Genomic DNA, 13,292 nt, shown 5'->3' on the forward strand with positions numbered 1-13,292 from the left:
TTAGAAGTCGAAGCAATCTCCAGTGCCACTCACATGCTTGATTGTTCTTCTCATCTAGCCTTAGATGGAAAAACCCCTTTTGAGGAATGGTGTGGCAAAACACCTATTATGACACACTTATGAGTCTTTGATTGTCCTACATGGGCAAATAGATCTTCTAGGGGTTGCAAGGCATAGTCATCTCAGCCTTGTACTTTCATTTGTTATGAAGACAGTGTGAAGGCATACAAACTTCTATATCCAGAGACACATTATCTTTTTGTGGAGAAGGAAGTATTCTTTGAGGAAAGTTCACCAACCTTGTCCTCACTCCTCTCTACACATCATACATTATAGTAATAGTGCTTCAACAGATTTAGACACATGGTGTTCTATTTACAATTATAGTGAGAGGTCACTCTATCAATTTCGTCCACATGCATATATCACCATAGTGATAGGTCCAAAATAATAGGGTACATCTAGTCTTCTAGATATAGGTTCAGTGACAGATTTGGAGGATAGTATTGATGATCTACCTCTTCTTCTTGATGTAGAAGTACCTTCTTCAGTTGTCACAAAGGTTCTATCCAAATCTCTTGTTCATTCTCTACATGGTCAATCCTCACAGATTGAAGTGATTGTGGATACTTATTGTAGACACCTAAATCCTTTAGAAAATAAAGTATTTTTATTTTTTGAAACAATTTCTAATGACATCATCATTTATTAATTAATTAATTATTTAATCAATTAATTTATTTTTATGCCATTAAATCCCTTTATCTTAATTAAAAATATTTAATTAAGGAATCCCTCCCAAAAATGTTTAAATCTTATTTAAACATTATTTCCTTATTTATTAATTATTTAATTAATAAATTGACCAAAAAACCCAAAATAAATAAAAAAATTATTTTTTGCCCAAAACTTGGCCAATTTCCTTAAGACCCCTAACCTTTTCAAAAATCTTCTAATCCTTCTTTAATTTTGATTAAAGGCTAATCCCATCATTTCCTACCCCTAATCCCAACTCAAAATATTTAATTAAGATTAAATATTAATCCTCATGTTTATTAAAAAAGTTTTAATAAATATCTCCTCAACCCAAAACCTTGAAATAAATAAAATTTTATTTATTTCCTAAAAATCTAATTTATCCTCATCCTAAGAAGTTCTAGACTCTTCTAGAAAGTCTTCATCATCATCCTAGGAAGTTCTAGACTATTCTAGAAAGTCTTTATCCTCATCCAAAGTCTAGACTCTTCTATAAGATGTCTTTAAACCTAATCCTAATCCCCTCCTAACCTTGTCACATTCCCTAAACATGGGTTGAGACTTACTAACCCAAGCCAAAGTTAACAAATATCTCCTCCTTCACCCACCCTCATTAAATGCCATCCACTTGCCTATCCCTAAGCTAATCCTAAGCCATCCTAATCCATCTTCTAATCATTTTCACAATCCTAAGCAAGCTTAAAACCTTCCTAATCAAGCCCAAGTCAAAATTCCTCTCATCTCCTTCAAAATATCCCAACCATAAAACTTTATGGAGCCCACTAGGCCATAAATGACTTTTCCAAGCCCTCTCATTGCTCTTACAAGTCATTATGAGGGTCTTTATGAAGATTTTATCCCTTGAGCCTCCTTTGTTGACTCATCCTTCCCCTTTCCTCCATCCTCTCACCCTATGACATGTGTCACTCCCTGATTGGCTGTAAGGAAGTACAATCCATGTGCTCTCCTCTAATGCAATCTGAGCCCTCCATGAGCTTTTCCCCATCCTTGCATCTTAGCCCTCAATCCCTCAAGCCTCTTGCCTATAAATTGGATCCTTCCCCTTTGCAAAACAACACAATCCATGAAGTAAAGTCATAATTCCATTTTAAGAAGCCATTTTACATCAAAACCATACACTCACACCCAAATTCCAACTCCATTTGAAGCCTTTTTTGAAACATAAGCTTGAGCATACATCCTATCTATTTAGACAAAGCCACTCAACAAGAGAGCTTTTCATTGAGAGAGCCCATTAATGGCTCATATTCTCAATTGTGAGCTCATCTTAGTCTATCTTGAAGTTTATGAATTTTTTTAAGTTTGTAGAAGCTTTATTTAAATTTGGTTTCTATTAGCATACTAACATTGCTCATATACATTTTGGCACGCCCAGTAGGACACCGCATGGGTCATCTTCATTAGCTTTTTTAATCAAGTTTTGTATGTCATTTGCTAATTTTGGCTAATTTTTCTTGTTTTTGTGATTGGTAGGATTTTATAAATTGGTTTTGGAGGTCCACATGAGCATGGAGAAGACAAAGCAACTCATAGTCTATCTCATAGTGTTTGCAGATTTTTCAAGCTTATAGGTGGACAAAGCACTTGGAATTCTTCTTCCTCTTCTTGTCTATATTCTTCTTATTCCATTTAATTCTTCTTCTTCTTCTTGTGGGAGATCTTGGCCATTTTTTTTAAGGAAGAAAAATCATACACGCTTCTTTTTAGTGCTTAAAATGAACCCCCAAATCATACTTAAATCCATTAAAAATTAAAAATTTGCAAAAAAAAAAAATCTTTTAACAAGTGAAACTAAACCAATCCAATCATTTGCATCCTTGCAACATCAAGGTTTTAGATGCATTCATGCAAAGTTAGGAACACTTCATTTTTGGGAATTTAAAAAAGAACTTCAAGTTTCCATTTCAAAAGGTTCAAAATCAACACCAAGTGCACACTAAAATCTAAATCAAACTCAAAGCATCAATCAAGGATAAAATGAACCTCATTTGCAAATATTTTAAAGTTCTTTTAAAATTAGCATGAAAACTAAGAGTCCTAAATGGTTGCCAAAATTGTGCTAAAAGCTTTGTTATTTGCTCCAAACAAATGTCTTGTTGCAAAATCTTGAATGTTTCTTAGGTTCTTCATGCATCAAAACAATCTAGGAATATCATTTTTGGGCTTAAAACATGCAAACTAGAACACAAAATCTTGAATGAAAACCAAAATCCAAAGAGTCATTTTCACTTTTGAGTCCAAAACAATCTTGAATGATCTAAGGTTAAAACAAAGCACTTCAAAGTTCTTAAAACAACACAAAAAATCTCAATCTTGAATGCTCAAAGGAAAAAACTTGAATGTTTAATCACTTGTCTTTGAATGCATGTTGCTAAAATCACTCTTGAGTGCCATGGATTAAAATCAAGTTTGTTTTTTTAATGAATGCATGATTAAAACAAAAAATCCAATCTTGAATGCAAAAGGTCAATTAATCATTACAATATCTCACACTTCATCTTTTGGGGCATAAAAATAATCTACATTTTAGAAACTTTCTAAGTTATAAAAACAAATAAAGACACTTTGAGTGAATTTGTTGTTGGACTCACCCTCTTTAATCACCCATCATTCTAATCATTGGTTGCAATATCAGTGCCATATATGGGGATGGGTCTACCTAAGAAGGTGTTAAGTGCTCCACAAAAATCAAATTCCACTCACTTGAGTTTTAATTGGTTTTTCTAAGATAGAAAATTTCTTGAATGCACATTAGTCTTGCTAACACTTCATTTGGGCATAAAAATTGAACAAATCTTGACATGGAGGGCCTCCAAGAACGTGCTTGAAATTGAGTTTTACACATCTTTATTTTGGGCTTAAAACAAACTCACACTCAATCTTGAATGCCTTAAAGAAAAATCAATCGATACTTGATGTGGAGGGCCTCCAGGTGCGCGAGTTTAATTTTGTTGACCCTGAATCTTTTTGGTGTATTCATTCTTCGATCGATTTTACTTTTGTTAACACTTCAAATTGGAATTGAACATTTGAAACCTAAACATGTGCGTTTGCAAGGTCTAGATCCGAAAAAATTAAGCGTCAGTTGGAAAAGAATTCTGTCTTTTAGCCCAAGATCATCCAGGTCTTCTCTCCCCTTGTCGTCTTTCGAGGCCATCTTGGGTGCATAAGATTAGGATCCAAAATCTTGTTTAAATTTTAGGAGGCCTGCTTGGGGATTTCATCACCCCTTGGGACAACCTCAAATCCAGCGTTTCGGTGGAGTATAAAGATCGGGAGGTGAATCCAAAGAAACCTCTCTTGGGATCAAAATTATGTCACTCGGGCTAAGCCTCAAGGAACTTTATACCCTTGAGAAGTGAAAGAGGAGAAGTGGGTTACCGCTCCTCTCAGCTGTGTGACATTATTTTGGTTTCATCTATGGATTTGGACCTCACGTACCTTGGGTATATTGAGGACTCCCTAGCTAAACCAATTTTTAGCCTTGTAGACAACCATCTAGGATGTTAATGTGTTTGAAGTGACTCATCGAAACATTTGTAAAACATACACACTCCTTGGTGCAAGTATCGCATTCTGAGAATCAAAAACTTCTATCTAGTTGTTCCTATCTATTGCTTGATCTTTTACTTGTTGAATGAATGTTTGCCAAACTTGGTCAATCCTAGCTTAGGGCACACTTAGCATAGTCACTCCCTGTTTCAGAAGTTGAACACGTTGAAGCGAAACAACCAAAATCTCTCTAAGCCAAGAAAATTTAGGAATTTATGTCAAAACAACCCAAACCCAAACATAAGTTTCACAAAGCCAAACTCAAGCCATCTCAGGAATACCAAGAAATTGTAGCTAAGAAAAAGGAAGTAACACCAAGCCCTTGAATTGCCAAACTCCACAAAGCAGAAGACAAAGCTGTTGATGAAGCCCTTCAAGATGCCTTGTTAGATCGCAATCAAATTTAGCAAGTATCCAAGAGTTAACCTTACTTATGCCTTACCAACTATGCATTATTTCTATGATTAGGCCCTCTTGTTCCTCCACATCGTCTTGCATAAGCTCCACTTTAGAGTCATCCTTGTAGGTAAGCTAGCCTCCCTTAGTCATCCCCTTAAGAATTTTAGCTCACCCATATCATTTAGATCTTTGCCTTAGAACCAAACCAATCCCCTCAAACCTAGCTAGCATCCCAAAAGCCTAAACTTCACATCCAAGCCTTCAAAATTGTTATCACCTTGCCAAAGTTTTCCATTCCTACCATCTTGCAAATCCACCAATCTCACCAAGGTTATCCCTTTAACAGAGCTTTGTCTAGGGTAATCTAGCTTTGTCACTTGTTATCACTCATCACCTTGAGCTAAAGGTTGGGATCCAGAAGTGGTTAATCTCACGTTTTTCCTAAAGGATCATTAGTCTATCATCAGTCTATCCTTAAGTTGACACAATCACCACCAAGCTTGCACATAGGAAAGCAGACCTTTCATGATTTGGTGACATATCTTTGAAGTTAGAATCCCCAACCTAATCCTCCTTAGGTTTGTCATATAGCTTTGCCTCAACCCAGGAAATCATTTGCATAGAAAAGCCTTCCCCCTTGGCATCCATCAACATTGTTGCATCTCATCCCTAGGAACATTTTCATGCCACTCGTCACTCGCTTAGCCAAGAAGAAGAAACAAACAATGGAACCCTATCATTTCGATCAAATAGCATCGCTCCCCTTGAGCACTCAACCATCCTTCAGCCCATAGAACACTATACTATCACCTACTGACATTGAAGCTTTCATGAACCAACCAGGAAATGTAGTATTGGTGAATGCCATTATAGATAAGAACAAAGAAACAATCATGGGTAACTTTCAAAGGGAAAATATAGGAGCCTTCGACTTTGGAAGACCTCCTCCCTTATCAGATCCATCTCACCCATTGTTTGGACAACTACCACTCCCAATAGGCTCTTATGATTTAGATTATCCTCAATATGTGCCAAAAGAAGAGCCTCAAGCTAATCCTTATGATCCAATAGACCCAAACATACCAGCCTCCACTCAAGTTGAAATCTCCCTTCCACAAGCCAATCTAACCACCACCACTCCACCATTAGTCCATACCACTCCATCCCAAACCCCCTTCACCCAAAACACCTCATAATTCACTCCCTTCACTATATGTGCTGCTGCTCTCCAACCCAGCCTTCCAAATCCACCCATCTCCCAAATCAGTGCTAGCATCTTTTGCCAACCTTAGCAATATACAACTGGGATGCCACCCATGGGGCCAAGAAATCAACCTTTCATCACCCCCAGCTTGTTTACCTCAGCTCAGAGCACAATTCCATCATTTCCACTAGGTCCTTGGAGCTTAGTGCCATTAGTAACAAATCCACAAGCTACTGCCCTCACTTCACAAAGCTATCAAACCCCACAAGCTACTACCAATTTTCTTCCAAGCTCTCAAGTGACCCAAGCTCCTACCACCACTCTACCAAGCTTTCAAATCTAGCCACCAAGCTATCAAACCCCATTAGTTCCATTCCCAAGCTTTCAATTCCCACCACCTCCACCACCAACTAATCCATTACCTCCTATTACTAACTATTTTTCTATGCCACTTCTAGTAGGAAATCCACCACCTCCAACCACCAATTACTTGGCCTCCTTTTCCATGATGCCCTCCCAAATGGGGACACAACCCACGTATATTGGTCAAACTCCTCAAATCCCAAGTCAAGTTCCATAAGCTCCCTGATCCTTTATCCAAGCTTCACAACCATCTTATACCTTACCTCCACAAAGCAATCCATTTATCCCATAGCCAGCCTACGTCCCTCAATCCCTATCCCAAATCCCATATTAGCAGCAAGCCTCACAACACATGCAGCAATATGTGCCTCCTCCACCTCAACAACCCATCATCCACCATTTAGTTGCCCAAGCCATGTACAATCCCTATGAGCCCATACCTCAAAGCCATCCATGTTCCATTGCCCCATCTAGCACATACCTACCTTAGGGCACTCTTACATTGGGTGCAACCCAACCATCACCCATTAATTTAGAATGGAAAGCCATGAAGATAGCTTTGAAGAACATCCAAGAAGGAAATGATCCAAAATCCTTCAATTTTGAAAATGTGTGTCCTTACCCATTTGACAGAGCCATTACCATGACAACATTTCCCGAACACTTTGAGATACCCAAGTTTGACAAATTTAGAGGAAACGGAGACCCTGTCACACATATCAAAGAATTTTACATGCACTGCCAAGAAGTGGCATACGGTGATGTCTTCCTCTTACGTCTCTTTCCTAAAAGCTTGGCCGAACTAGCTCTTGAATGGTTTTATAGAATCCCATATGGCACAATTAAAAACTTTGCTGAATTGTCTGAGGCATTTGTAGTCAAATATGCCCATCTTGTTGAAACAGAGCTCTTAGTAGTTGATCTTGTCCACACTAAGAAAAAAGGTGGAGAAAGCCTTCTCAAATATCTCCAAAGATGGAAAACCCTTACCACTCGCATATCTTGCACCTTGCCAGAATGCCTTTTGGTGAAAATGTTTATTGATAATACCCATCCTAGCTTGGCTCACCACATGACCATGAACTGTTTGCAAACCTACAAAAATATCAAAGAAAAAGGAATGATCCTTGAGAAAGGACTCATTAAGATGGTGTGGTCAAGATTTACAAGGAAGCCAACCAAAATCAATCACATTCCAATGACAAGTCTAGGTATTGGAACAAAAACAAGCATGTTGCAATAGATGACGTCACTGACACCAGACATGTGATTATTGTTGGTCCTTCCCAAAATCAATCCAACCCACCTTATCAACCAAACAATCAACAAACTATCAACTACCAACACCAGAATCACCAAAGCTATCAAGGCCACAATCCAAGACCCAACTTTCAAGGGTCTAGCAATCAAGATAATGCCATCAATGTAGCTACAGGACCAAAGCCCAAGTTCCAACTTGCACCTAGAAATTATACACCCCTTGGTGAGCCATTGGATGTCATTTTTGAGAAATTGACTAAGGAAAACCTCATCAAATTTCCTCCTACCTAGCAAATTAACCCAGGCCAATCCAAAGTTGCATGGTACAAAGACAATGAGTACTGCAAATTTCATAGGGTAAAAGGTCACACCACCCTCAGATGCATGAAACTGAAAGATTATGTGCAGGACCTCATTGATCAGAAAGAAATCACCGTTGGTGCCCAAACCTCTCCCAATGCAAGCTTACAGATCTATCAAAATGCTTTTCCCCCTCACAATAACCAAAATCCTAGAAAAGAACCTATCCAAACCAACAAAAACAACACCAACAACCGCCAGCCAAACCAACAGCATGGGAAGAACAATGACCACACTTCATCTTATATAGATTATGGTAGCCTCATAGGTTGTATATTCGAGAAAGAGCCTTCTGTCAATGTTATCAATATCCAAGGACCAAACAATGAGTGTGTAGTCACCACTCAAAGAGCGTGATTTAACATTGTAGGCCCACCAGTTTCACCAGCACCATCAGCTCCATCAAAAAGCTAGTACAATATCTTGGAACAACTTGGGAACATTCTAGCCCAAATCTCCATTTTAGACCTTCTTCACACTAGTCCTGTGTACAAAAACATCCTTGACAGTGCTCTCATAAAATCTCGTGTCCCTTCAAATATCAACGCTACTGGTTTTCATAATCACATTGGACACCTATCCTCCTCATGTGCCCTATCATTCAAACCCACCGACATACCCGTGGTCGAGCCAGATCAAACCCTTCCACTCCGCATAGCCATTATGGTATCCAATTTTTCCGTAAAAAGAGCAATGATAGATAATGGATCAGCCTTGAATATTTGAACCCTAAAATTCATAAAACAAGCTAGGTATACTGAGGCATATATCATCAGTGAGGTTATCACCATCAAAGCTTAAGACAACTTGGAAAGAACCACAGAAGGAACTATTTTGCTGCCAATCAAGGTTGGGCCAATCATCCAAGAAACACTCTGCCATGTTATTGATCTAAACCTACCATTTAACATCCTCTTCGATTGCCCATGGATTCATGCCATGAAAGCCATTCCATCCACTTACCATCAGTGCGTCAAATTTCTACATCAGGGCACTAAGGTAACCATCCATGCTGATCCAGAACCTTTTGCTTACTGCAATGCAGTTGAAGCTTCATATGCAAACCATTGCCCTAGAATTGATATTGGCACAGCCATCACCAGCTCATCCCACACTTGTAATGACCCAAAAACCATCCTCGCCTCCACCCTATCTATCATGAAGATCAATAAGAAAGGCTGTGGAGACTATAGTCTATTAGATGCATTTGTTGTCGGGGCACTCCCACTTGATCCACACGCCCATGGACGACTGACATATCACAAAGCTAAGGAGATTCCACCTCCTTGATACAAATAGTTTGGCCCAACAACCTTTTTATCCTCAAAAATCCCTCTTCATGAGGAGCTCACTCCAGATATCAACAATTGGTTACATAAGAATGCACCTCCAAGAAATCAAGCACACCTTGATCACTTCAGCCAGAAGTATCCCCAAGAACATAAGCTCATCACTGACAAATGGAACTATCAAGGTGGTGGTCTAGGACCAAAAGAAAGAGGCATGCAGTGCCCCATGGATGCACACAAGTGGGAATCAAAGTCAGGTCTTGGCTTTGGCATACCCACAACTGGGGGCACCAATGAGAACGGTCACACTTTTTCAAACATTCACCGCAACCTTGTCAAAATCAAAGACATTCTTGAGGAAGTTGAAAAGAGAGCCTACGATGATATCTTAGACCAAATCTTCATTGGAGACTCTATTCTGCAAGAACTATCCATCCATTTCATTGACCTACCACTCACCCATCCATAACTCATAGATTGGGACCAACCAAGCGTCATACACATTGATGAGTTCACATCAAAGGAAGTTCTTTTGAGATTCATGGGAGCCAAAACTCCTCACAAGAAAATAAAGCCAGATTCTACCTATATCTATAAGCTAGATCCCAAGGGGTATTTTGGAGAAAATCCCCAACCTAGTTCTGATACACCCAAAATTGGAACTAAGGTGAATTTGGGACTAGCTAAGGCAGTGAAGAGAACCCCTTAGCAAGAAAATCTAGAGTCACAAGTAGAACATGAGGATTTAGCATTGCCTCCTCAAGATAATCAACTAGAGGTGTCTTCTATTCTAATTGAGGATACTAGAGAAGTCAACATCAGTTCTTCAGAGATCCCCAGACTTGTTCACATTGCTGCATCCCTATCACAAGACCAAGCTAACCTCCTCTTTGAGGTCTTAAGAGAGAACATTGGCCAATTTTCATGGTCATATCAAGACATGCCAGGATTGGATCCAAAGCTTGTAGTTCATCATCTTGCAGTTGATCCAAAGATCAAGCCCGTCAGACAAAAGCTTAAAAAAATGCACCCCAAGGTGGCATTACTGGTCAAAACTAAATTAGAAAGAATGTTAGCTACTAAGGTTATCCAACCTATTGACTACTCAGAGTGGATCTCCAACATGGTCCCCATCACTAAGTCTTTCGGTGACATCAGAATCTGCATTGATTTCAGAGATCTTAACAAAGCTTGTTCAAAAGATGATTTTCTCTTGCCCAACATAGATATGATTGTAGATCTTATAGCTAGACATGAAATTCTATCCCTCATGGATGGATTTTTTGGGTATAATCAAATCAAGATTGCGGAAGAGGATCAACATAAGACAACATTCACTACCCCTTGGGGAACCTTTTGCTACAACATGATGCCTTTTGGCCTAAAGAATGTTGGGGCTACCTATCAAAGAGCTATTATAGCCATTTTCCATGATCTTATCCATAGCATTTTGGAGGATTATGTGGATGATATCTTGGTTAAATCTCATACCTTCATGGATCATCTTGCTGACCTGGAGAAAGTCTTTGATAGGTTAGCCAAATATCATCTCATGCTGAATCCCAAGAAATGTATCTTTGGGGTCACATCTGGCAAGCTTCTAGGCTTTATAGTTTCTAAATGAGGTATAGAGATTGACCCCAAGAAGGTCAAAGCTATCTTAGACATGCCTCCTCCTCAGACACTGCGATAGCCTTGCACTCTTCAAGGAAAGCTTCAATCTGTTTGGTGCTTCATCTCCCAGCTTGCAGATAAGTGTACGTCGTTTGCACACTTACTGAAGAAGGATGAAAACTTCAAGTGGGATGCTTTATGTCAAAGAAGCTTCAAAGCAGCTTCGATCATCTCAAGCAGTATCTCATCAATCCCCCTATCTTGGTTCCACCAGTTCTTGGTCGTCCCTTGATCTTGTACATATCAAGAACGCCTACTACTCTAGGGGCACTTCTAGCACAGCTTGATGACTACGATAGAGAAAGAGCCATCTACTACATCAGTAGAACCCTAGTTGGTTATGAACTCAATTATACTCCTATGAAAAAAGCTTGTTTGGTAGTTGTTTTCTCAACTCAAAAGCTTCGCCACTACATGCTAAGTCATACCATCCAACTAGTCTCCAAGATTGACCCTCTCAAGTATATGCTCTCTAGAACAACACTTATAGGCCGTTTGGCCAAATGGGTTATGCTCCTTAGCAAATTTGATATCCAATATGTGGATAGAAAGGTAATCAAAGGGCAAGCTATAACAGATCACCTAGCTGATGCACCTCTAATAGATGCATATCCTTTGATCACAGAATTTCTAGATGAGCATATCTGTCTAATTGAAGAACAACCCACATGGAAACTTTATTTTGATGGCTCATACACATCTCATGGATCAGGGGCAGGAATATTGTTGGTCACACCTCAAGGAGATTACATTCCTAAAGACTTCAAGCTACAATTCCCTAGCACCAACAATATAGCTGAATATGAGGCTCTCATAGTAGGATTAAAGATAGCTATAGAATGGAACATCATTGAGTTACAAATCTTTGGCGATTCTCAGCTCATCATCAAGCAAGCCCTAAATGAATATCAAATCAAAGATGAAAAGCTATTACCCTACAAAGAGCTAGTTGATCAGCTAACCTAGCATTTTACAAAACTTCAGTTTACACAAGTGCCTCGAATACAGAACAAAGCAGCAGACGCTATGGCTACTATTAGCTCGCTCTTGGAAATTCCCCAAGCGGTTACACAATATGAGTTTTTAGTCAAGTAGCTCCTCACACCTACCTATGCGAATGATGACTCAAACTATGTTTGTATCTTGGTTGGTCCCCAATCCCCTTGGTACCATGAGATTCACACTTACCTTAATGATGGTATCATCTCCCCTCACCTCACACATACCCAACACCAAAACCTCATTCAAAAATCATCCTGCTATGTTATCATAGCCAATACCCTATATTGTTGGGGTTATCATGATACTCTCTCTCGATGTTTAGATGAAAATGAGGCCGTGATAGCATTAAAAGAAGTACACTCTAGACTTTGTAGTGCCCACACGAGTGGTATTGTCCTTATGCAAAAAAACCTTAGAGCAGGCTACTATTGGCCTACCATTGAAGAAGACTCCCGTGACTTTGTTAGAAAGTGTCTCCCATGTCAACAACATGCAAATCTTATGCACGCTCCAGCACAGGATCTATAGCCTATTGCACCACCTTGGCCTTTCGCTTGTTGGGGCCTTGATCTAGTTGGAACTATCACACCTCTCTCATCTGATGGACATAAATGGATAATAATAGCTATAGACTATTTCACTAAATGGGTGGAAGCAGTCCCCCTAGTCTCAGCTATAGGAATTCAGGTCTCCAAGTTCATCTTGTACCACATTTTTTGCCACTTCAGCATCCCATCCACCATCTTCACTGACCACAGAGATAACTTTGAAAATCTCAACATGGAAGAATTATGCACTTCCTTCCGCATCCATCACTGCTTTTCTAGCCCATATTTCCCACAAGGTAATGACCATGTAGAGGCAACTAACAAAACCCTCCTCAAAATCCTAAAGAAAGTTGTCAATGATTCTGGCCGCGATTGGAACCTACAAATAAATCCAGCCCTATGGGCCTATCAAACTTCCTTCTGTACATCCATAGGCAAAAATCCATACTCCTTAGTTTATGGTGCCAAAGTAGTACTACCCATAGAGGTTGAACTTCCCTCCTTGCACATATCTTTGCAAGGGCAAATATCAGATGAAGAATACAGAGTAGCTCAGCTCACCCAGCTAGATCTCTTAGATGAGAAGTGACAACAAGCCTATAATCATCTCATAGTCTATCAAACTCATCTCAAAAGGAATTTCAACAAGAAGGTGCTTCTATGACACTTTTAGTCGGGCGACATGGTCCTCAAAGAAAATATGAAAGTTCAAGCTGATCAAGAAAAGAAAGGCAAGTTTGAACCTACCGTGCTTGGTCCTTATGTTGTCACTGCCTCCTTTGGCTTCGGAGCCTATTAGCTATCTACACCAGAAGGAGAACTCTTGAATGATCCTACTAACATCATTCATCTCAAGAAGTTCTA

The sequence above is a fragment of the Cupressus sempervirens genome, chromosome 10 (assembly GCF_028749045.1).
Source record: "Cupressus sempervirens isolate cs-2001-9-10 chromosome 10, ASM2874904v1, whole genome shotgun sequence".
NCBI classification, from domain to species: domain Eukaryota; kingdom Viridiplantae; phylum Streptophyta; class Pinopsida; order Cupressales; family Cupressaceae; genus Cupressus; species Cupressus sempervirens.